At 38.6% G+C, this 22,604-nt stretch overlaps 1 pseudogene across 1 annotated transcript; it reads left to right on the top strand.

Annotated features, from left to right (window-relative positions):
* The first annotated feature begins 4,158 nt into the window (after positions 1-4,158).
* LOC307198591 (protein POF1B-like) lies at positions 4,159-5,925 on the top strand (annotated as a pseudogene). The gene has a single exon. The product of its transcript is annotated as a protein POF1B-like (transcript).
* Positions 5,926-22,604: the final 16,679 nt, after the last annotated feature.

The raw sequence follows: 22,604 nt of genomic DNA on the forward strand, positions 1-22,604 counted from the left end.
TTGGGTAGTATAGTCATTTTCACAATATTGATTCTTCCAATCCAAGAACATGGTATATTTTTCCATCTGTTTATGTCATCTTTGATTTCTTTCATCAGTGTTTTATAGTTTTCTGAATACAAGTCTTTTGCCTCCTTAGGTAGGTTTATTCCTAGGTATTTTATTCTTTTTGTTGTGATGGTAAATGGGATTGTTTCCTTAATTTCTCTTTCTGATTTTTCATTGTTTGTGTTTAGGAATGCAAGAGATTTCTGTGCATTAATTTTGTATCCTGCAACCTTACCAGGTTCATTGATTAGTTCTAGTAGTTTTCTGGTGGCATCTTTAGGATTTTCTATGTATAATATCATGTCATCTGCAAACAGTGATAGTTTTCCTTTTCTTTTCCAGTTTGGATTCCTTTTATTTTTTTTCCTTCTCTGATTGTCATGGTTAGGACTTTCTAAACTATGTTGAATAAGAGTGCTGATAGGGGACATCCTTGTCTTGTTCTTGATTTTAATCCAAATGCTTTCAGTTTTTCACCATTGAGAGTGATGTTTGCTGTGGGTTTGTCATATATAGTCTTTATTATGTTGAGGTAAGTTCCCTCTATGCTCACTTTCTGTAGAGTTTTTATCATAAATGGGTGTTTTGGGTTTGTTTTTGTGGGTCTTTTTCTTCTGTTTCCCACCTGGAGTAGTTCCTTTAGCACTTGTTGTAAAGTTCGTTTGGTGACGCTGAATTCTCTTAGCTTTTGCTTGTCTGTAAAGTTTTTGATTTCTTTGTCAAATCTGAATGATATCCTTGCTGGGTAGAGTAATCTTGATTGTAGGTTTTTCTCTTTCATCACTTTAAGTATATCCTGCCACTCCCTTCTGGCCTGAAGAGTTTCTCTGAGTAATCAGCTGATAACCTTATGGGGATTCCTATTTATGTTATTTTTTGCTTTTCCCTTGCTGCTTTTAATATTTTTCTTTGTCTTTAACTTTTGTCAGTTTGATTACTATGTGTCTTGGTGTGTTTCTCCTAGGGTTTATCCTGTATGGGACTCTCTGTACTTCCTGGACTTGGGTGACTATTTCCTTCCCCATGTTAGGGATGTTTCCCACTATAATCTCTTTGAATATTTTCTCAGACCTTTTCTTTTTCTCTTCTTCTTCTGGGACCCCTATAATTCGAATGTTGGTGTGTTTAGTGTTGTCTCAGAAGTGTCTGAGAATGTCTTCAATTCTTTTCATTCTTTTTTGTTTATTCTGCTCCTCAGCCGTTATTTCCACCATCCTGTCTTCCAGCTCACTTATTCATTCTTCTACTTTAGTTATTCTGTTATTGATTCCTTCTAGTGTATTTTTCACTTCAGTTATTGTGTTGTTCATGTCTGTTTGTTTGTTCTTTATTCTTCTAGATCTTTGTTAAACATTTCTTGTATTTTTTTGATCTGTGCCTCCATTCTATTTCTGGGATTCTGGATCATCTTTACAATCATTAGTCTGAATTCTTTTTCAGGTAGGTTGTCTATTTCTTCATTTATTTGGTCTTGTAGGTTTTTACCTGGCTCCTTCATCTATGACATATTTTTTTGTCATCTCATTTTTTTTTTTGATAGGTGGGATTGTGCTCCTGTCTTACTGGTTGTTTGGCCTGGGGCTTCCAGCACTGGAGTTCATAGGCTGTTGGGTAGAGCTGGGTCTTGGTACCAGGATGAGGACCCCTGGGAGACCTCATTCCGATGAATCTTCCCTGGAGTCTGAGGTTCTCGATAGAGGCGGGGAAAAGTCATTTGTGTAGACTCTCCCTGTCTACCTTTGTCTTAATCTGCAATGTCAGAGACCTCTGGGTTTAGCTCCCCAACACTCCTGTTCTGTCCCTCATCCCACTCACAGGGCCATCCTGGGAGTAGGGTCCACAGTAGCGGCAACCAGGGGCAATGATGTGGGTTGCCTCGATGTGGCCAGCCATGGTGCCTGGAATCCCATGTTCTGATAACCAGAAGATTTACCCTGAGAAAAGAGCAAGGGCAGGACAGTGCCTGGGGCCAGAGACTAGACAGGAAAGGATTTCAGCCCTACCCCTCACAGGAGGTGAAGTAAAGGGCTGCTTCTTCCCAGCCTTCCCCCCCTGGAAACTAGGTGAAGGCACATGACAATATCCCACGTCAGAAAATTGCCTTTCTGGGCTTCCCTGGTGGCGCAGTAGTTGAGAGTCCGCCTGCCGATGCAGGGGACACGGGTTCGTGCCCCGGTCCGGGAAGATCCCACATGCCGTGGAGCGACTGGGCCCGTGAGCCATGGTGACTGAGCCTCCACATCCGGAGCCTGTGCTCCGCAACGGGAGAGGCCACAGCAGTGAAAGGCCCGCATACCGCAAAAAAAAAAAAAAGAAAATTGCCTTTCTGCCACAAGGGAAATGACAGACGTTGGTGAGCCCTAGATTTGAGCCTAGAACTCTCTCATTGTCAAGCCTTCCTTACTGTCAAGTACTCATCGCTGTCTTCCCAAAAGAATGATTTTCCTAAACATTGTGGTTTCCTAGAAACTTCTAGTCACAGATCATGGGATAAGCTGGAGGAGCTGGCAGGACCAGGGAACTTTCTCTGCAGTCCTAGACTGAGGATTCTCTCTTCTTTTCCTCCCTTTCTGTCTCCTGCCTTCTTTTTACCCTTCCCTGCATTCTTTCTTTCACCTATTCAGCATGAAAGACTGTAGTGTAGTCATTCATTCATTCACTCCACAAGTATTGAGCACCCACTATGTACCAGGTTCTTGGTGCTTAGGAATTACCAGTAGACCAAACAGACAAAACTCGCTGCCTTCTTGGAGTTTACATTTTAGGGTGTAGGGGGAAAGGCAAGCAATACATAATAAATAATAAATAAAGCAGATAAGTAAATGATGGAGTGTGTTAGAAAGTGATAAGTCCTATGAAAAAAGCATAGAGAAAGGAAAAGGAGATGAGGTGAGCCCATGGGAGTCCAGGTAAGGACTTTGTAGTTTTCTCTCAGTGACAAGAGCAGCTATTGCAAGGTTTTGAGCAGAGGAGGGACAGGATCAGACTCTTGTTTAAAAGTGTTCCCTGCTGGCTCTACTGAGAATGGATGAGGCAAGGACAGAAGCAGGGAGACCAGTGAGGCGCTAATTGCAACAATCTAGAAAAGAGGGTGGTGGGTGAATCTAAGCAGTGGAGATGGAGAGACGTGTTTGGATTCTGGATGTGTTTTAAGGTAGAATCAACAAAATTTCTGATAGGAAGTATGCGGGATGAGAGACAAGAGGAGTCAAGGATGCCTCCTAGATCTTTGGTCAAACACCTGGACGAAGGGGGTTCCCAATTACTGAAATGGGGAAGCCTATGGGTGTAGCAGCTTTTAGGGGGATGAGAAGGTCAGTTTTGAAATATTAAATTTGCTTTCTAAGTGGAGCTACTGAGTAGGTAGTTAGTTATAATATTTAAGACAGAGGTCCCAGACGGAAGAATAACTTTAGGAGTTCTTGGGTTATCAATGGTATTTAAGGTCACTGACCTAGACAAGAGGATCAAAGGAGAGTATATGGTCATTAAGAGTGAGGGAGTTTGAACTAGACTGCCTGGGTTCAAATCCCAGTCAGTCACTTACCATTTACGTGAACTAGGGCAAGTTACTGAAACTTTGTGTCCCTCAGCTGTGAAATGAAGATAGTTATTGGCCACACTGCATCTGCTCTTTGTGAAGACAAAGAATTCATACATGTAAAGCATTCAAAACAAAGTCTGGCACACAATAAGCTCCCAGTACATGTTAGCTGGTTATTGGTTTTATAACAGATATGAGTTTTTCCATTACAAAAGAATGTCACTATTTTTAAAAAATATTGGAAATAATTTCAATATTAAAGACAGTCTGCAAGTATAGTACAAAGAACTATTTTTTTCAGAAACATCTGTGAATAAATAGTTGACACTTTGCCTTATCATCCCTAAATATTTGCGTGTATTTCCTACAAATAAGGACATTCTCTTGCATTGTCACAATATCTTCCAAATCAGGAACACTGAAATATTACTATCATCTTATCTTCAGATCCCCTCCTAGTTTTGCCAATTGTCCCAAGATGTCTTTTGGGATCCAGTTTTGGCCAGACCTGCTTCTGCTGCTGTCACGGAGAGCATCTGGGGAGAACTTTGCTGACCACTGAGAAGATGATGAACTCAAGCTATTGGAGTGAGATGAGCAGCAGCAGCTGTGGGACTCAGCAGTCCCCAGAGGTGCTGCAGTGCCAGCCCCAGAATTACCACTCTTACCATCAGTCAAGCCAAGCCCAACAGCCTCCAGAAAAAATGTTGTGTATGAGTGACTGAGGACTTACAATGGGCCCATGAACAAGGTGGTTCAGGAGTTGGACCCCATCAGCTCATGGGAAGTGCTCTCCCCTCTCAAAACTACCTCCCCCTACAAAAGCTTGGTTTGGAGTGACCGTTCCCAGGAACTTCATTCTCCAACTCTGAAAACATCTACTTGTGCCCCAAGCACTCTACGTACAACCCCAAATACTGAACAGGAGCTCCATTCTCCAACAGTGAGAGTCACTACATATCCACAGACCATTTTTAGGTGATATATAGTGCAAAATCCTGAACAGGAACCACTGTCTCCATTCCTAAGAGGAGGCCATTTCTTTCCAGGAGATAATGTTATTTATGAAAAAACCATAAGAAAAGTGGAAAAGCTAAATATGGATCAGGAATGCTATCCTCAGGTTCAGCCATCATCACATTGTCCAACAGCCCCAGATCATCCACTCTCCACACTGTCAACAATCACATTCTAGCCAGCAAATCCAAACCATCACAGGAAGTGATTCAATTTCTACAAACACTGGAATTGAACTGTGTCATGGTGGCTCAAACCAGGCACATGAGCAGGTGATAATTCAGGATGATGGCCATGAAAAATTGACCCCCAAGTATTTTGGAGAGTTGCTTGCTGATCTAAGCTGTAAAAATACAGACCTTATTAGAACATATGCAGAGAACTGGAGGAAGCAAACAGGACTTTGAGTCTACAGATGAGTCAGAAGACATTGAATCAGTGATTCCAAAAGGACTGTAAGAACTTACAAAACAGCAAATTCACTGTATGCTGCAGATGAGGGGTGTGTCTGATAAATCATTACTAGTGCTGTCCACATTCAGCAACATACAGGAGGAGTGAGGACATCTTCACAAGGACTTGACATCCCTGGAAAATGACAAGATAAGATTTGAGAAAGACTTGGCATTCAAAGAAACTCAAATAAAAGAGTATGAAGAACTCTTGGCATCAGTGAGAGCAAATAATCACCAGCAGCAGCAAGGACTTCAAGACTCAACCTCAAAATGCCAAGCAAAGTGCCAAGCTTTGGAAGAAAACAATCTCTCTCTTCAGCGTATGTTATCAGACATAGAATATAGACTAAAAGAACTGGAATACTGTAAGCATAATTTAGAGCAAGAGAAGAAAAATCTTAGAATGCAAGTTTCTGAGACTTGCACAGGCCCAATGCTGCAGGCTTAAATGGATGAGATTGGCAACCATAACATGGAGATGGTAAAAAACATAAGAACGGAGAAAGACGGAGAGATCCGCAAACTAAGGACTCAATTAAATCAGTACCAAAAAGATGTTTCAAGAAGAGAAGGAAGTTTCAGTGACTTCTAATTCAAGATTCATGATCTGACAAGCTTGCAGGAAGACAAGGATTCCTTTATAAAGTGTCAGTCAGAGGAACTCTCGAAATTGAGACAAGAAATACATTCATCTCATAACCGACCCTTCAGTGGTGGAAGGACAACTATTAACACTAGAAAGTACAGAACACAATATCCAATCCTAGGCCTCCTGTATAATGACTATGAATATATACCACCAGGGAGTGACACACAGACTATTGTGATTGAGAAATGGAAGACAAATGTACTTGTCCATGAATGAATCTCCAACTCAAAGGAATTTTTTTTGTGTCTTCACTAGTACTTTAATTGTTATTTTTCCATAACTAAAGCCAATCAATATTTTGAATCATGCTACTACTTAGCAAGTCTAATGGAATTAATTAGCTATAAAAATGACTTGTTTATCCAGCCATTTACAAGGCCTGACTCCTTTCTTTCACATTTTTGTATTCAGTATAGCAACGCACCAATCATTAAAACTCAATTACAGACACTGTAGGACTTAATCCACTATTTTTCAATAGGGTGCTCCCTAGACACTGAATTAATTAGTTGGGGTAGAGATTTTACAAGTTATTCCATTAGAAGGTTTTCTATGGTATTAGATGTGCAATTTAGCTACAAGAGTAAATACTGTTTGCTTGTTTTTTTTAACAACAACAACGAAAAGCAATATTATAGAATTTTAAAAACTCAGTTTATTTTTTTTTATTTTATTTTTACATCTTTATTGGAGTATAATTGCTTTACAATGGTGTGTTAGTTTCTGCTTTATAACAAAGTGAATCAGTTATACATATACATATGTTCCCATATCTCTTCCCTCTTGCATCTCCCTCCCTCTCACCCTCCCTATCCCACCCCTCTAGGTGGTCACAAAGCACCAAGCTGATCTCCCTGTGCTATGCGGCTGCTTCTTACTATCTATTTTACGTTTGGTAGTGGATATATATGTCCATGCCACTTCCTCACATTGTCACAGCTTCCCCTTCCCCTTCCCCATATCCTCAAGTCCATTCTCTAATAGGTCTGTGTCTTTATTCCTGTCTTACCCCTAGGTTCTTCATGACATTTTTTTTTCTTAAATTCCATATATATGTGTTAGCATACAGTATTTGTCTTTCTCTTTCTGACTTACTTCACTCTGTATAACAGACTCTAGGTCCATCCACCTCATTACAAATAGCTCAATTTCGTTTCTTTTTATGGCTGAGTAATATTGCATTGTATATATGTGCCACATCTTCTTTATCCATTCATCTGATGATGGACACTTAGGTTGTTTCCATCTCCTGGCTATTGTAAATAGGGCTGCAATGAACATTTTGGTACATGACTCTTTTTGAATTATGGTTTTCTCAGGGTATATGCCCAGTAGTGGGATTGCTAGGTCATATGGTAGTTCTATTTGTAGTTTTTTAAGGAACCTCCATACTGTTCCCCATAGTGGCTGTACCAATTCACATTCCTACCAGCAGTGCAAGAGGGTTCCCTTTTCTCCACACCCTCTCCGGCATTTGTTGTTTGTAGATTTTTTGATGATGGCCATCTGACTGGTGTGAGATGATATCTCATTGTAGTTTTGATTTGCATTTCTGTAATGATTAATGATGTTGAGCATTCTTTCATGTGTTTGTTGGTAGTCTGTATACCTTCTTTAGAGAAATGTCTATTTAGGTCTTCTGCCCATTTTTGGATTGGGTTGTTTGTTTTTTTGTTATTGAGCTGCATGAGCTGGTTGTAAATTTTGGAGATTAATCCTTTGTCAGTTGCTTCATCTGCAAATATTTTCTCCCATTCTGAGGGTTGTCTTTTGGTCTTGTTTATATTTTCCTTTGCTGTGCAAAAGCTTTGCAGTTTCATTAGGTCCCATTTGTTTATTTTTGTTTTTATTTCCATTACTCTAGGAGGTGGGTCAGAAAGGATCTTGCTGTGATTTATGTCATAGAGTGTTCTGCCTATGTTTTCCTCTAAGAGTTTGATAGTTTCTGGCCTTACATTTAGGTTTTTAATCCATTTTGAGCTTATTTTTGTGTATGGTGCTAGGGAGTGACATAATTTCATACTTTTACATGTACCTGTCCAGTTTTCCCAGCACCACTTACAAAATTAATGCACAGAAATCTCTGGCATTCCTATACACTAATGATGAAAAATCTGAAAGTGAAATCAAGAAAACACTTCCATTTACCACTGCAACAAAAAGAATAAAATATCTAGGAATAAACCTACCTAAGGAGACAAAAGACCTGTATGCAGAAAATTATAAGACACTGATGAAAGAAATTAAAGATGATACAAATAGATGGAGAGATATGCCATGTTCTTGGATTGGAAGAATCAACATTGTGAAAATGACTCTACTACCCAAAGCAATCTACAGATTCAATGCAATCCCTAACAAACTATCAGTGGCATTCTTCACAGAACTAGAACAAAAAAATCTCACAATTTGTATGGAAACACAAATAACTTCAAATAGCCAAAGCAATCTTGAGAAAGAAAGACAGAGGTGGAGGAATCAGGCTCCCTGACTTCAGACTATACTACAAAGCTACAGTAATCAAGACAGTATGGTGCTGGCACAAAACCAGAAAGATAGATCAATGGAACAGGATAGAAAGCCCAGAGAAAAACCCACACACATATGGTCACCTTATCTTTGATAAAGGAGGTAGGACTGTACAGTGGAGAAAGGACAGTCTCTTCATTAAGTGGTGCTGGGAAAAATCCCAGTTTAGAGTGGGCTTCAAGATGGCTGAGGAGTAAGACGTGGAGATCACCTTCCTCCCCACAAATACATCAAAAATACATCTACATGTGGAACAACTCCAACAGAACACCTACTGAACGTTGCAGAAGACCTCAGATTTCCCAAAAGGCAAGAAACTCCCCACGTACCTGGGTAGGGCAAAAGAAAAAAGGAAAAACAGAGACAAAAGAATAGGGACGGAACCTGCACCTCTGGGAGGGAGCTGTGAAGAAGGAAAAGTTTCTACACACTAGGAAAACCCTTCACTGGAGGAGACGGGGGTGGGGTGGGGAGGGTGGGCGGAGCGGGATGGGGGGTGGAGCTTCGGAGCCACAGAGGAGAGCGCAGCAACAAGGGTGCAGAGGGCAAAGTGGAGAGATTCCTGCACAGAGGATCACTCCAACCAGCTCTCAGCAGCCCAAGAGGCTTGTCTGCTCACCTGCAGGGGCAGGTGGGGACTGGGAGCTGAGGCTCGGACTTCGGAGGTCAAATGCCAGGGAGAGGACTGGGGTTGGCTGCACGAACACAGCCGGAAGGGGTCTAGAGCTCCACAGCTAGCCAGGATGGAGTCTGGGCAAAAGTTTGGAACAGCCTAAGAGCCAGGAGACCATTGCTTCAGGGTTGCTCGAGGAGAGGGAATTCAGAACACCGCCTAAACAAGCTCAAGAGACAGGGAAGAGCCATGGCTATCAGCGCGGACACCAGAGACGGGCATGAAATGCTAAGGCTGCTGCTGCAGCCACCAAGAAACCTGTGTGCAAGCCCAGGTCACTGTCCACACCCCCTCTCCTGGGAGCCTGTGCAGCCCGCCACTGCCAGCGTCCCGTGATCCAAGGACAATTTCCCCGGGAGAACACACAGCGTGCTTCAGGCTGTTGCAACCTCACGCCGGCCTCTGCCGGCTCGCCGCGCGTTCCGTAGCCCTCTCTCCCCGCAGCGTGAGTGAACCAGAACCCCCAATCAGCTGCTCCTTTAATCCCTTCCTGTCTGGGTGAAGATCAGACGCCAGAGGGCGACCTACATGCAGAGGCAGAGCCAAATCCAAAGCTGAACCCCAGGAGCTGTGCAAACAAAGAAGAGAAAGGGAAATTTCTCCCAGCAGCCTCAGGAGCAGCGGATTAAATCACCACAAGCAACTTGATGTACCCTCCATCTGTGGAATACCTGAATAGACAATGAATCATCCCAAAACTGAGGCGGTGGACTTTGGGAGCAACTGTAGACTTGAGGTTTTCTCTTTCTTCATCTAATTTGTTTTCGGTTTTATGTTTATATTATTTTAGTATCTAGAGCTTATTATCATTGCTAGATTTGTTTATTGATTTGGTTGCTCTCTCTTCCTTTATATATATATATATATATTTCCTTTTTCTCTTTTTGTGAGTGTGTATGCTTCTTTGTGTGATTTTGTCTGTATAGGTTTGCTTTTACCATTTCTCCTAGCATTGTCTGTCTGTTTTTTTTTTTTAACATCTTTATTGGAGTATAATTGCTTTACAATGGTGTGTTAGTTTCTGCTTTATAACAAAGTGAATCAGTTATACATATACATATGTTCCCATATCTCTTCCCTCTTGCATCTCCCTCCCTCTCACCCTCCCTATCCCACCCCTCTAGGTGGTCACAAAGCACCAAGCTGATCTCCCTGTGCTATGCGGCTGCTTCTTACTATCTATTTTACGTTTGGTAGTGGATATATATGTCCATGCCACTTTCTCACATTGTCACAGCTTCCCCTTCCCCTTCCCCATATCCTCAAGTCCATTCTCTAATAGGTCTGTGTCTTTATTCCTGTCTTACCCCTAGGTTCTTCATGACATTTTTTTTTCTTAAATTCCATATATATGTGTTAGCATACAGTATTTGTCTTTCTCTTTCTGACTTACTTCACTCTGTATAACAGACTCTAGGTCCATCCACCTCATTACAAATAGCTCAATTTCGTTTCTTTTTATGGCTAATATTGCATTGTATATATGTGCCACATCTTCTTTATCCATTCATCTGATGATGGACACTTAGGTTGTTTCCATCTCCTGGCTATTGTAAATAGAGCTGCAATGAACATTTTGGTACATGACTCTTTTTGAATTGTGGTTTTCTCAGGGTATATGCCCAGTAGTGGGATTGCTAGGTCATATGGTAGTTCTATTTGTAGTTTTTTAAGGAACCTCCATACTGTTCCCCATAGTGGCTGTACCAATTCACATTCCTACCAGCAGTGCAAGAGGGTTCCCTTTTCTCCACACCCTCTCCAGCATTTGTTGTTTGTAGATTTTTTGATGATGGCCATTCTGACTGGTGTGAGATGATATCTCATTGTAGTTTTGATTTCCATTTCTGTAATGATTAATGATGTTGAGCATTCTTTCATGTGTTTGTTGGCAGTCTGTATATCTTCTTTGGAGAAATCTCTATTTAGGTCTTCTGCCCACTTTTGGATTGGGTTGTTTGTTGTTTTTTGAAATTGAGCAGCATGAGCTGCTTGTAAATTTTGGAGATTAATCCTTTGTCAGTTGCTTCATTTGCAAATATTTTCTGCCATTATGAGGGTTGTCTTTTCGTCTTGTTTATGGTTTCTTTTGCTATGCAAAAGCTTTTAAGTTTCATTAGGTCCCATTTCTTTATTTTTATTTCCATTTCTCTAGGAGGTAGGTCAAAAAGGATCTTGCTGTGATTTATGTCATGGAGTGTTCTGCCTATGTTTCCCTCTAAGAGTTTAATAGTGTCTGGCCTTACATTTAGGTCTTTAATCTATTTTGAGTTTATTTTTGTGTATGGTGTTAGGGAGTGTTCTAATTTAATTCTTTTACATGTAGCTGTTCAGTTTTCCCAGCACCACTTACTGAAGGGGCTGTCTTTTCTCCATTGTATGTTCTTGCCTCCTTTATCATAAATTAGGTGACCATATGTGTGTGGGTTCATCTCTGGGCTTTCTATCCTGCTCCACTGACATATATTTCTGTTTTTGTGCCAGCACCATACTGACTTGATTACTGTAGCTTTGTAGTATAGTCTGAAGTCAGGGAGCCTGATTCCTCCACCTCTGTCTTTCTTTCTCAAGATTGCTTTGGCTATTTGAAGTTATTTGTGTTTCCATACAAATTGTGAGATTTTTTTGTTCTAGTTCTGTGAAGAATGCCACTGATAGTTTGTTAGGGATTGCATTGAATCTGTAGATTGCTTTGGGTAGTAGAGTCATTTTCACAATGTTGATTCTTCCAATCCAAGAACATGGCATATCTCTCCATCTATTTGTATCATCTTTAATTTCTTTCATCAGTGTCTTATAATTTTCTGCATACAGGTCTTTTGTCTCTTTAGGTAGATTTATTCCTAGATATTTTATTCTTTTTGTTGCAATGGTAAATGGGAGTGTTTTCTTAATTTCACTTTCAGATCTTCATCATTAGTGTATAGGAATGCAAGAGATTTCTGTGCATTAATTTTGTATCCTGCTACTTTACCAAATTCATTGATTAGCTCTAGTAGTTTCCTGGTAACATCTTTAGGATTCTCTGTGTATAGTATCATGTCATCTGCAAATAGTGACATCTTTACTTCTTCTTTTCTGATTTGGATTCCTTTTAATTCTTTTTCTTCTCCAATTGCTGTGGCTAAAACTTCCAAAACTATGTTGAAAAATAGTGGTGAGAGTGGGCAACCTTGTCTTCCTCCGAATCTTAGTGGAATTGGTTTCAGTTTTTCACCACTGAGGAAAATGATGGCTGTGTGTTTGTCATATTATTATGTTGAGGTAAATTCCTTCTATGTCTACTTTCTGGAGGGTTTTTATCATAAATGGTTATTGAATTTTGTCAAAAGGTTTTTCTGCATCTATTGAGATGATCATATGGTTTTTCTCCTTCAGTTTATTAACATGGTGTATCACATTGTTTGATTTGCATATATTGAAGAATCCTTGCATTCCTGGAATAAACCCCACTTGATCATGGTGTATGATCCTTTTAATGTGCTATTGCATTCTCTTTGCCAATATTTTTTTGAAGATTTTTGCATCTATGTTCATCAGTGATATTGGCCTGTTGTTTTCTTTCTTTGTGACATCTTTGGTTTTGGTATCAGAGTAAGGGTCTCCTCATAGAATGAGTTTGGGAGTGTTCCTCCCTCTACTTTATTTTGGAAGAGTTTGAGACGGATAGGTGTTAGCTCTTCTCTAAATGTTTGATAGAATTCTCCTGTGAAGCCATCTGGCCCTGTGCTTTTGTTTGTTGGAAGATTTTTAATCATAGTTTCAATTTTAATGCTTGTGACTGATCTGTTTATATTTTCTATTTCTTCCTGGTTCAGTCTCAGAAGGTTGTGCATTTCTAAGTATTTGTCCTTTTCTTACAGGTTGTTCATTTTATTGGCACAGAGTTGCTTATAATAATCTCTCATCATCCTTTGTATTTCTGCTGTGTCAGTTGTTACTTCTCCTTTTTCATTTCTAATTCTATTGATTTTGGTCTTCTCCTTTTTTTCTTGATCAGTCTGGCAAATGGTTTATCAATTTTGTTTATCTTCTCAAAGAACCAGCTTTTACTTTTATTGATCTTTGCTATAGTTTCCTTCACTGCTTTTTCATTTATTTCTGATCTGATCTTTATGATTTCTTTCCTTCTGCTAACTTTGGAGTTTTTTTTGTCCTTTCTCTAATTGCTTTAGGTGTAAGGTTAGGTTGTTTATTTGAGATGTTTCTTAATGTAGGATTGTATTGCTATAAACTTCGCTCTTAGAACTGCTTTTGCTGCTTCCCATAGGTTTTGGGTCATCGTGTTTTCATTGTCATTTGTTTCTAGGTATTTTTGATTTCCTCTTTGGTTTCTTCAGTGATCTCTTGCTTATTTAGTAACGTATTGTTTAACCTACATGTGTTTGTTATTTTTTACAGATTGTTTCCTGTAATTGATATCTAGTCTAATAGCATTGTGGTCGGAAAAGAAACTTGATACAACTTCAAGTTTCTTAAATTTACCAAGGCTTGATTTGTGACCCAAGATATGATCTATCCTGGAGAATGTTCCATGAGCACTTGAGAAGAAATTGTATTTTGTTGTTTTGGGATGGAATGTCCTATAAATATCAATTAAGTCTATCTTGTTTAATGTATCATTTAAAGCTTGTGTTTCCTTATTTATTTTCATTTTGGATGATCTGTCCATTGGTGAAAGTGGGGTGTTAAAGTCTCCTACTATGATTGTGTTACTGTCGAATTCCCATATTATGGCTCTTAGTATTCGCCTTATGTATTGAGTTGCTCCTATGTTGGGTGCATAAATATTTACAATTGTTATATCTTCTTCTTGGATTGATCCCTTGATCGTCATGTAGTATCCTTTGTATCTTGTAATAGTCTTTGTTTTAAAGTCTATTTTGTCTGATATGAGAACTGCTACTCCAGCTTTCTTTTGATTTCCATTTGCATGGAATATCATTTTCTATCCCCTCACGTTCAGTCTGTATGTGTCCCTAGGTCTGAAGTGGGTCTCTTGTAGACAGCATATATACACGACTTCTTTTTGTATCCATTCAGCCAGTCTATATCTTTGGTTGGAGCATTTAATCCATTTACATTTAAGGTAATTATCGATATGTATGTTCCTATTACCAGTTTCTTAGTTGTTTAGTGTTTGTTATTGTAAGTCTTTTCCTTATCTTGTGTTTCCTGCCTAGAGAAGTTCCTTTAGAATTTGTTGTAAAGCTGGTTTGGTTGTCTGAATTCTCTTAGCTTCTGCTTGTCTGTAAAGGTTTTAATTTCTCCATCAAATCTGAATGAGATCCTTGCTGGGTAGAGTAATCTTGGTTGTAGTTTTTCCCCCTTCATCGCTTTAAATGTGTCCTGCTACTCCCTTCTGGCTTGGAGAGTTTCTGCTGAAAGATCCGCTGTTAACCTTATGGGGATTCCCTTGTATGTTATTTGTTGTTTTTCCCTTGCTGCTTTTAATATTTTTTCTTTGTATTTAATATTTGATAGTTTGATTAATATGTGTCTTGACGTGTTTCTCCTTGGATTTATCTGGTATGGGACTCTCTGTGCTTTCTGGACTTGATTAACTATCTCCTTTCCCACATTAGGGAAGTTTTCAACTATAAGTTCCTCAAACATTTTCTCAGTCCCTTTCTTTTTTTCTTCTTCTTCTGGGACCCCTATAATTCATATGTTGGTGCATTTAATGTTGTCCCAGAGGTCTCTGAGACTGTCCTTAATTCTTTCATTTCTTTTTTATTATTCTGCTCTGCTGTAGTTTTTTCCATTATTTTATCTTCCAGCTCACTTATCCATTCTTCTGCCCCAGTTATTCTGCTATTGATCCCTTCTAGGGAATTTTAAATTTCGTTTATTGTGTTGTTCATCATTGTTTGTTTCCTTTTTAGTTCTTCTAGGTCCTTGTTAAACGTTTCTTGTTAAACTTGTTAAACCTTGTTAAACTCCAGTGTGGGACACCACATGCCAAACAACTAGCAAGACAGGAACACAACCCCACCCATTAGCACAGAGGCTGCCTAAAATCATAAGTTGACAGACACCTCAAAACACACCACTGGACGTGGTCCTGCCCACCATAAAGACAAGATCCAGGCTCACACATCAGAAAACAGGCACCAGTCCCCTCCACCAGGAAGCCTACACAACCCACTGAAACAAACTTACCCACTGGGGGCAGACACCATGCACAATGGGAACTAACAAACCTGCAGCCTGCAAGAAGGAGACCCCAAACACAGTCAGTTAACAAAAATGAGAACACAGTGAAACACACAGCTGATGAAGGAGCAAGGTAAAAACCCAAAAGACCTAACAAATGAAGAGGAAATGACAGTCTACCTGAAAAAGACTTCAGAGTAATGATAGTAAAGATGATCCAAAGTCTTGGAAATAGAATGGAGAAAATACAAGAAACATTTAACAAGAACCTAGAAGAACTAAAGAGCAAACAAACAATGATGAACAACACAGTAAATGAAAGTAAAAATTCTCTAGAAGGAATCAGTAGCAGAATTACTGAGGCAGAAGAATGGATAAGTGACCTGGAAGATAAAAGAGTGGAAATAATGACCACAGAGCAGAATAAAGAAAAGAGAAGGAAAATAATTGAGGACAGTCTCAGAGACCTCTGGGACAACATTAAATGCACCCGCATTCAAATTATAGGGGTCGCAGAAGAAGAAGAGAAAAAGGAAGGGATAGAGAAAATAATTGAGGAGCTTATAGATGAAAACTTCCCTAATATGGGAAAGGAAATAGTCAATCAAGTCCAGGAAGTGCAGAGAGTCCCATACAGGATAAATCCAAGGAGAAACATGCCAAGTCAAACTATCAAAAATTAAATACAAAGAAAAAATATTAAAAGCAGAAAGGGAAAAGCAACAAATAACATATAAGGGAATCACCGTAAGGTTAACAGCTGATCTTTCAACAGACACTCTGCAAACCAGAAAGGTGTGGCAAGATATATTTAAAGTGATGAAAGGGGAAAACCTACAACCAACATTACTGTACACAGCAAGGATCTCATTCTGATTCAACAGAGAAATTAAAACTTTAACAGACAAGCATAAGCTAAGAGACGTCAGCACCACCTAACCAGCTTTACAACAAATGCTAAAGGAACTTCTCTAGGCAGGAAACACAAGAGAAAGGAAAGACCTCCAATAACAAACCCAAAGCAATTAAGAAAATGGTAATAGGAACATATATATCGATAACTACCTTAAGTGTAAATGGATTAAATGCTCCAACCAAAAGACGTAGACTGGCTGAATGGACATAAAAACAAGATGTGTATATATGCTGTCTGCAAGAGACCCACTTCAGACCTAGGGACACACACAGACTGAAAGTGAGGGGACGGGAAAAGATATTGCATGCAAATAAAGCTGGAGTAGCAATACTCATATCAGGCAAAATAGACTTTAAAATAAAGAATATTACAAGATAAAACAAGGGACACCACATAATGATCAAGGAATCAATCTAAGAATAAGATAAAACATTGTAAATATTTATGCACCCAACATAGGAGCACCTCAATATGTAAGGCAAATGTTAACAGCCATAAAACGGGAAAGTGACAGTAACACAAAATAGTAGGGGATTTTAACACCCCACTTTCACCAGTGGACAGATCATCCAAAATGAAAATAAATAAGGAAACACAAGCTTTAAGTGATACATTAAACAAGATGGACTTAATTGATATTTATAGGACATTCCATCCAAAAACAACAGAATACACTTTCTTCTTAGGTGCTCATGGAACATTCTCCAGGATACACCATATCTTGCGTCACAAATCAAGCCTCAGTAAATTTAAAAAAATTGAAATCATATCAAGTATCTTTTCCGACCACAACGCTATGAGACTAGATATCAATTACAGGAAAAAAATCTGTAAAAAATACAAACACATGGACACTAAACAGTACATTACTAAATAACCAAGAAATCATTGAAGAAATCAAAGAGGAAATCAAAAAATACCTAGAAACAAATGACAATGAAAACACGATGACCCAAACCTATGGGATGCAGCAAAAGCAGTTCTAAGAGGGAAGTTTATAGCAATACAATCTAACCTCAAGAAACAAGAAATATCTCAAATAAACAACCTAACCTTACACCTAAAGCAATTAGAGAAAGAAGAAAGAAAAAAAAGCCAAAGTTAGCAGAAGGAAAGATAGCATAAAGATCAGATCAGAAATAAATGAAAAAGAAATGAAAGAAATGATAGCAAAGATCAATATAACTAAAAGCTGGTTCTTTGATAAGATAAACAAAATTCATAAACCATTAGCCAGGCTTATCAAGAAAAAAAGGGAGAAGACTCAAATCAGTAGGATTAGAAATGAAAAAGGAGAAATAACGACTGACACTGCAGAACTACAAAGGATCATGAGAGATTACTACAAGCAACTCTATGCCAATAAAATAGACAACCTCGAAGAACTGGACAAATTCTTAGAAATGCACAACCTTCTGAGACTGAATCAGGAAGAAATAGAAAATATGAACAGACCAACTGTGATTTTTAATCACAGTTTCAGTTTCAAATATGAAATTGAAACTGTGATTAAAAATCTTCCAACAAACAAAAGCCCAGGACCAGATGGCTTCACAGGTGAATTCTATCAAACATTTAGAGAAGAGCTAACACCTATCCTTCTCAAACTCTTCCAAAATATAGCAGGGGGAGGACCACTCCCAAGCTCATTCTACGGGGCCAACATCACTCTGATACCAAAACCAGAAAAAGATATCACAAAGAAAGAAAACTACAGACCAATATCACTGATGAACATAGACGCAAAGATCCTCAACAAAATACTAGCAAACAGAATCCAACAACACATTAAAAGGATCATACACTATGATCAAGTGGGGTTTATCCCAGATATGCAAGGATTCTTCAATATATGCAAATCAATCAACGTGATACACCATATTAGCAAATTGAAGGAGAAAGACCATATGATCATCTCAACCGATGCAGAGAACGCTTTTGACATAATTCAACACCCATTTATGATAAAAACCCTGCAGAAAGTAGGCATAGAGGGAAATTTCCTCAACATAATATAGGCAATATATGACAAACCCACAGCCAACATCGTCCTCAATGGTGAAAAACTAAAACCATTTCCACTAAGATCAGGAACAAGACAAGGTTGCCCACTCTCACCACTATTATTCAACATAGTTTTGGAAGTTTTAGCCACAGCAGTCAGGGAAGAAAAAGAAATAAAAGGAATCCAAATCAGAAAAGAAGAAGTAAAGCTCTCACTGTTTGCAGATGACATGATACTATACATAGAGAATCCTGAAGCTGCTACGAGAAAACTACTAGAGCTAATCAATGAATTTGATAAAGTAGCAGGATTCAAAATTAATGCACAGAAATCTCTTGCATTTCTATACACTAATGATGAAAAATCTGGAAAGGAAATTAAGAAAACACTCCCATTTACCATTGCAACAAAAAGAATAAAATATCTAGGAATAAACCTATCTAAGGAGACAAAAGGCCTGTATGCAGAAAATTATAAGACACCGATGAAAGAAATTAAATATGATACACATAGGTGGAGAGATATGCCATGTTCTTGGATTGGAAGAATCAACATTGTGAAAATGACTCTACTACCCAAAGCAATCTATAGATTCAATGCAATCCCTAACAACCTACCTCTGGCATTTTTCACAGAACTAGAACAAAAAATTTCACAATTTGTATGGAAACACAAAAGACCCCAAATAGCCAAAGCAATCTTGAGAAAGAAAAATGGAGCTGGAGGAATCAGGTTCCCTGACTTCAGACTATGCTACAAAGCTACAGTAATCAAGAGAGTATGATACTGGCACAAAAACAGAAATATAGATCAATGGAATGGGATAGAAAGCCCAGAGATAAACCCATGCACATATGGTCACCTTATCTTTGATAAAGGAGGCAGGAATGTACAGAGGAGAAAGGACAGCCTCTTCAATAAGTGGTGCTGGGAAAACTGGGCAGGTACATGTAAAAGTATGAGATTAGATCACTCCCTAACACCATACACAAAAATAAGCTCAAAATGGATTAAAGACCTAAATGTAAGGCCAGAAACTATCAAACTCTTAGAGGAAAACATAGGCAGAACACTCTATGACATAAACCACAGCAAGATCCTTTTTGACCTACTTCCTAGAGAAATGGAAATAAAAACAAAAATAAACAAATGGGACCTAATGAAACTGCAAAGCTTTTGCACAGCAAAGGAAACCATAAACAAGACCAAAAGACAGCACCTCAGAATGGGAGAAAATATTTGCAAATGAAGCAGCTGACAAAGGATTAATCTCCAAAATTTACAAGCAGCTCATGCAGCTCAATAACAAAAAAGCAAACAACCCAATCCAAAAATGGGCAGACCTAAATAGACATTTCTCCAAAGAAGATATACAGACTACCAACAAACACATGAAAGAATGCTCAACATCATTAATCATTAGAGAAATGCAAATCAAAACTACAATGAGATATCATCTCACACCAGTCAGAATGGCCATCACCAAAAAATCTACAAACAATAAATGCTGGAGAGGGTGTGGAGAAAAGGGAACGCTCTTGCACTGCTGGTGGGAATGTGAATTGGTACAGCCACTATGGAGAACAGTATGAAGGTTCCTTAAAAACTACAAATAGAACCACCATATGACCTAGCAATCCCACTACTGGGCATATACCCAGAGAAAACCATAATTCAAAAAGAGTCATGTACCAAAATGTTCATTGCAGCTCTATTTACAATAGCCAGGAGATGGAAACAACCTAAGTGTCCATCATTGGATGAATGGATAAAGAAGATGTGGCACATATATACAAAGGACTACTAGTCAGCCATAAAAAAGAACGAAATAATGCCATTTGCAGCATCATGGATGGACCTAGAGGTTAACATACTAAGTGAAGTAAGTCAGACAGAGGAAGACAAATATCATAGGATATCACTCATATGTGGGATCTAATTTTAAAAACAATACAAATGAACTTATTTACAGAACAGAAACAGACTTACAGATATCAAAAACAAACTTATGGTTACTAAGGGGGAAACGTGGGCGGGGGGAGGGATAAATCAGGAGTTTGGGATTAACATACATGCACTACTATACGTAAGATAGAAAATCAACAGGGGCTTATTATATAACACAGGGAACTCTACTCAATATTCTATGATAACCTATATGAGAAAAGAATCTGAAAAAGAATGAATATATGTATATGTATAACTGAATCACTTTGCTGTACACCTGAAACTAACACAACATTGTAAATCAACTATATTCCAATAAAATTTTAAAAATTAAATAAAATACAAACCATAACACTAATAAAGACTGTTGAAAACACTGGAAAAAAACAAAGAAAAGTGGCTCACATGGTACGTGAGATTCACTCTCTGATGCATATGGATTTGCATCCTAGAGGGCTTAGTGGTGATCTTCAGGGGGGGAATAACTAAAGACAGAAACAGAAAGAAACATCCATTGAAATTACCCCAGCCTGCCTGCCCTCTATGTCTTCTTTTCCAAGGAACCAGCCACAAGATCTCTCATGCTCAAAAACGTTATCTTTTAAAAAAAGTTAAAGAAATATTTTTTCTTTAATGCTCAATGTAAGGCAAATAGAGCTAAATGTTAAATTAATTAAATAGGTGTAGGAGTATTAGAGCACTGCTTTCTGTATCCATAATCTTTGGTATGTTGTGTTTTTGTTTTTACTTATCTCAAGGTACTATTTAACTTCCCCTGTGATTTCTTCTTTCATATATTGGTTATTTGAGAGTGTGTTGTTTAATTTCCACATATTTTTGATTTTCCTGTTCTTCAGCTATTGATTTGTAATTTCATTCAATTGTAATCAGAAAAGGTACTTTCTTTAATTACAATCTTTCCAAACATCTTAAGACTTGTCTTGCTGCCTACCATGTGTCCTATCCTGGAGGATGTTCCATGTGCACTTGAGAGGGATGTATATTAGGCTCTTGTTCAGTGGAATGTTCTGTACATGTCGGTGACTTCCAATTGATCTGTAGTGTTATTAAAGTCTTCTCTGTCCTTATTAATATTCATTCTGGTTGTTCATTTATTATGGAAAGTGGGGTATTAAAATCTCTTTCTCTTGTTTTATTTCTCTCAAATTCTCCCTTCCATTCTGGAAATATTTGCTTCTTATATTTAGAGTTCTGACATTTGATGTACAAATATTAGTTATATTTTCTTTTATCACTATATAATGTCCTCTTTGTCTATTGTATCAGTTTTTTACTTAAATTCTATTTTATCTACTATTAGTATAGCTACCCCTGCTACCTTTTGGTTACATTTTGCATGGACATGTTTTTCCTTTCTTTCACTTTCAGCCTTTGTATGCTCATAGATCTAAAGTGATCTCTTATAGATAGCATGTACTTGGATCCTTGTTGTTTTTTCCCCATTTAGTCAATCTATGTCTATTTATTGAGGAGTTGAATCCATTTACATTTAAAATAATTACAATGGGGAAGGACTTGCTATTGCTATTTTGTGAATTATTATCTGTAGGTCTTGCATCTTCTCCCCCCTTTCCTCTCTTAATACCTTCTTTTGACTTTCATTGGTTTTGTTTATTTCTGCTCCAATCTACTCTAATCTTTTCATTTTCTTCCTTCTGCTGGCTTTGTATTCTGAACAGAGGAACACACTCACCTCAGAGTATTTCACAATATTAATTCAGATGGTGGCAATGGGAAGGAAAACACTGATTGTCCCCAGAGAATAAAAGAACAGCAGAGCTTGGAGTACAATTCTCAGAGCAGACCAGGTAAATGGCAAGTGGTAGGAGAGTTAATTAACCCCTCCTGGAGGGCTTTTCTGGAAGAAAAGATCTGGAAGTGGGTGACACTCACAACCCCTCCTTCTAGTCTCATGATTCCCCAGAGCTACTCCTGGCCATAGTAGGAGGACACACCCACTCATTGACTTCCTGTGGGTGGGACAAGGTCCCTGACTGAATTGTGATGACCCCTCAGGTACTTGCCACCATGTTCCAATCACATTCCAGTTGGAAATAGGTGAGTGGAATTGTGCAGGCTAGAAGAGATTCTGCTTGCCTGAGGATCCCTTTGTTTTGGCTCAGTCTATATTGGGCATTTGGGGGCAAACTTCACCCAGGTTGAGATTTCATCCTGAATCCAGAAGCTAAGATATAGCTACAAGTATCTGTTTCTAATATTCAGGGTCAGAAAATAGGCCATAATAGACACAATGCATATTTCTGAGCCCAGGTTTGTCCTGAAATTTCAGAATGACTGGTCAGCCTTCCAGGTCCCAGTTTTCCAACTTTTTGGACCATGCAATGCACACACTTAGTTGCCTTTTCCCTACCCCCAATTTTTTTTACTTCAGAGTGTCCATGTCTTATGTTCAGTGTCTGGTGGTGTTGGCCATCACAGAAGGGCCCTAGCCTCTCAAACTGGCTTGATTGAATATTAGACATAGGACCCCAGAATGAATAACCAGAAGGGTCAACAGCAGGATGCCAGCTTACAGGGCTGTTTGTGAATGAAGGGGCCCAGGACCCAGTATGTGATAATGATGTAGTGCATATTGCAGAGTTTTTAAAAGTCTACTTTTAGCAGACAAGGGGATGGAGTTTAT

This window comes from Stenella coeruleoalba (assembly GCF_951394435.1).
Source record: "Stenella coeruleoalba genome assembly, chromosome: 15".
In the NCBI taxonomy this organism is placed as follows: Eukaryota; Metazoa; Chordata; class Mammalia; order Artiodactyla; family Delphinidae; genus Stenella; species Stenella coeruleoalba.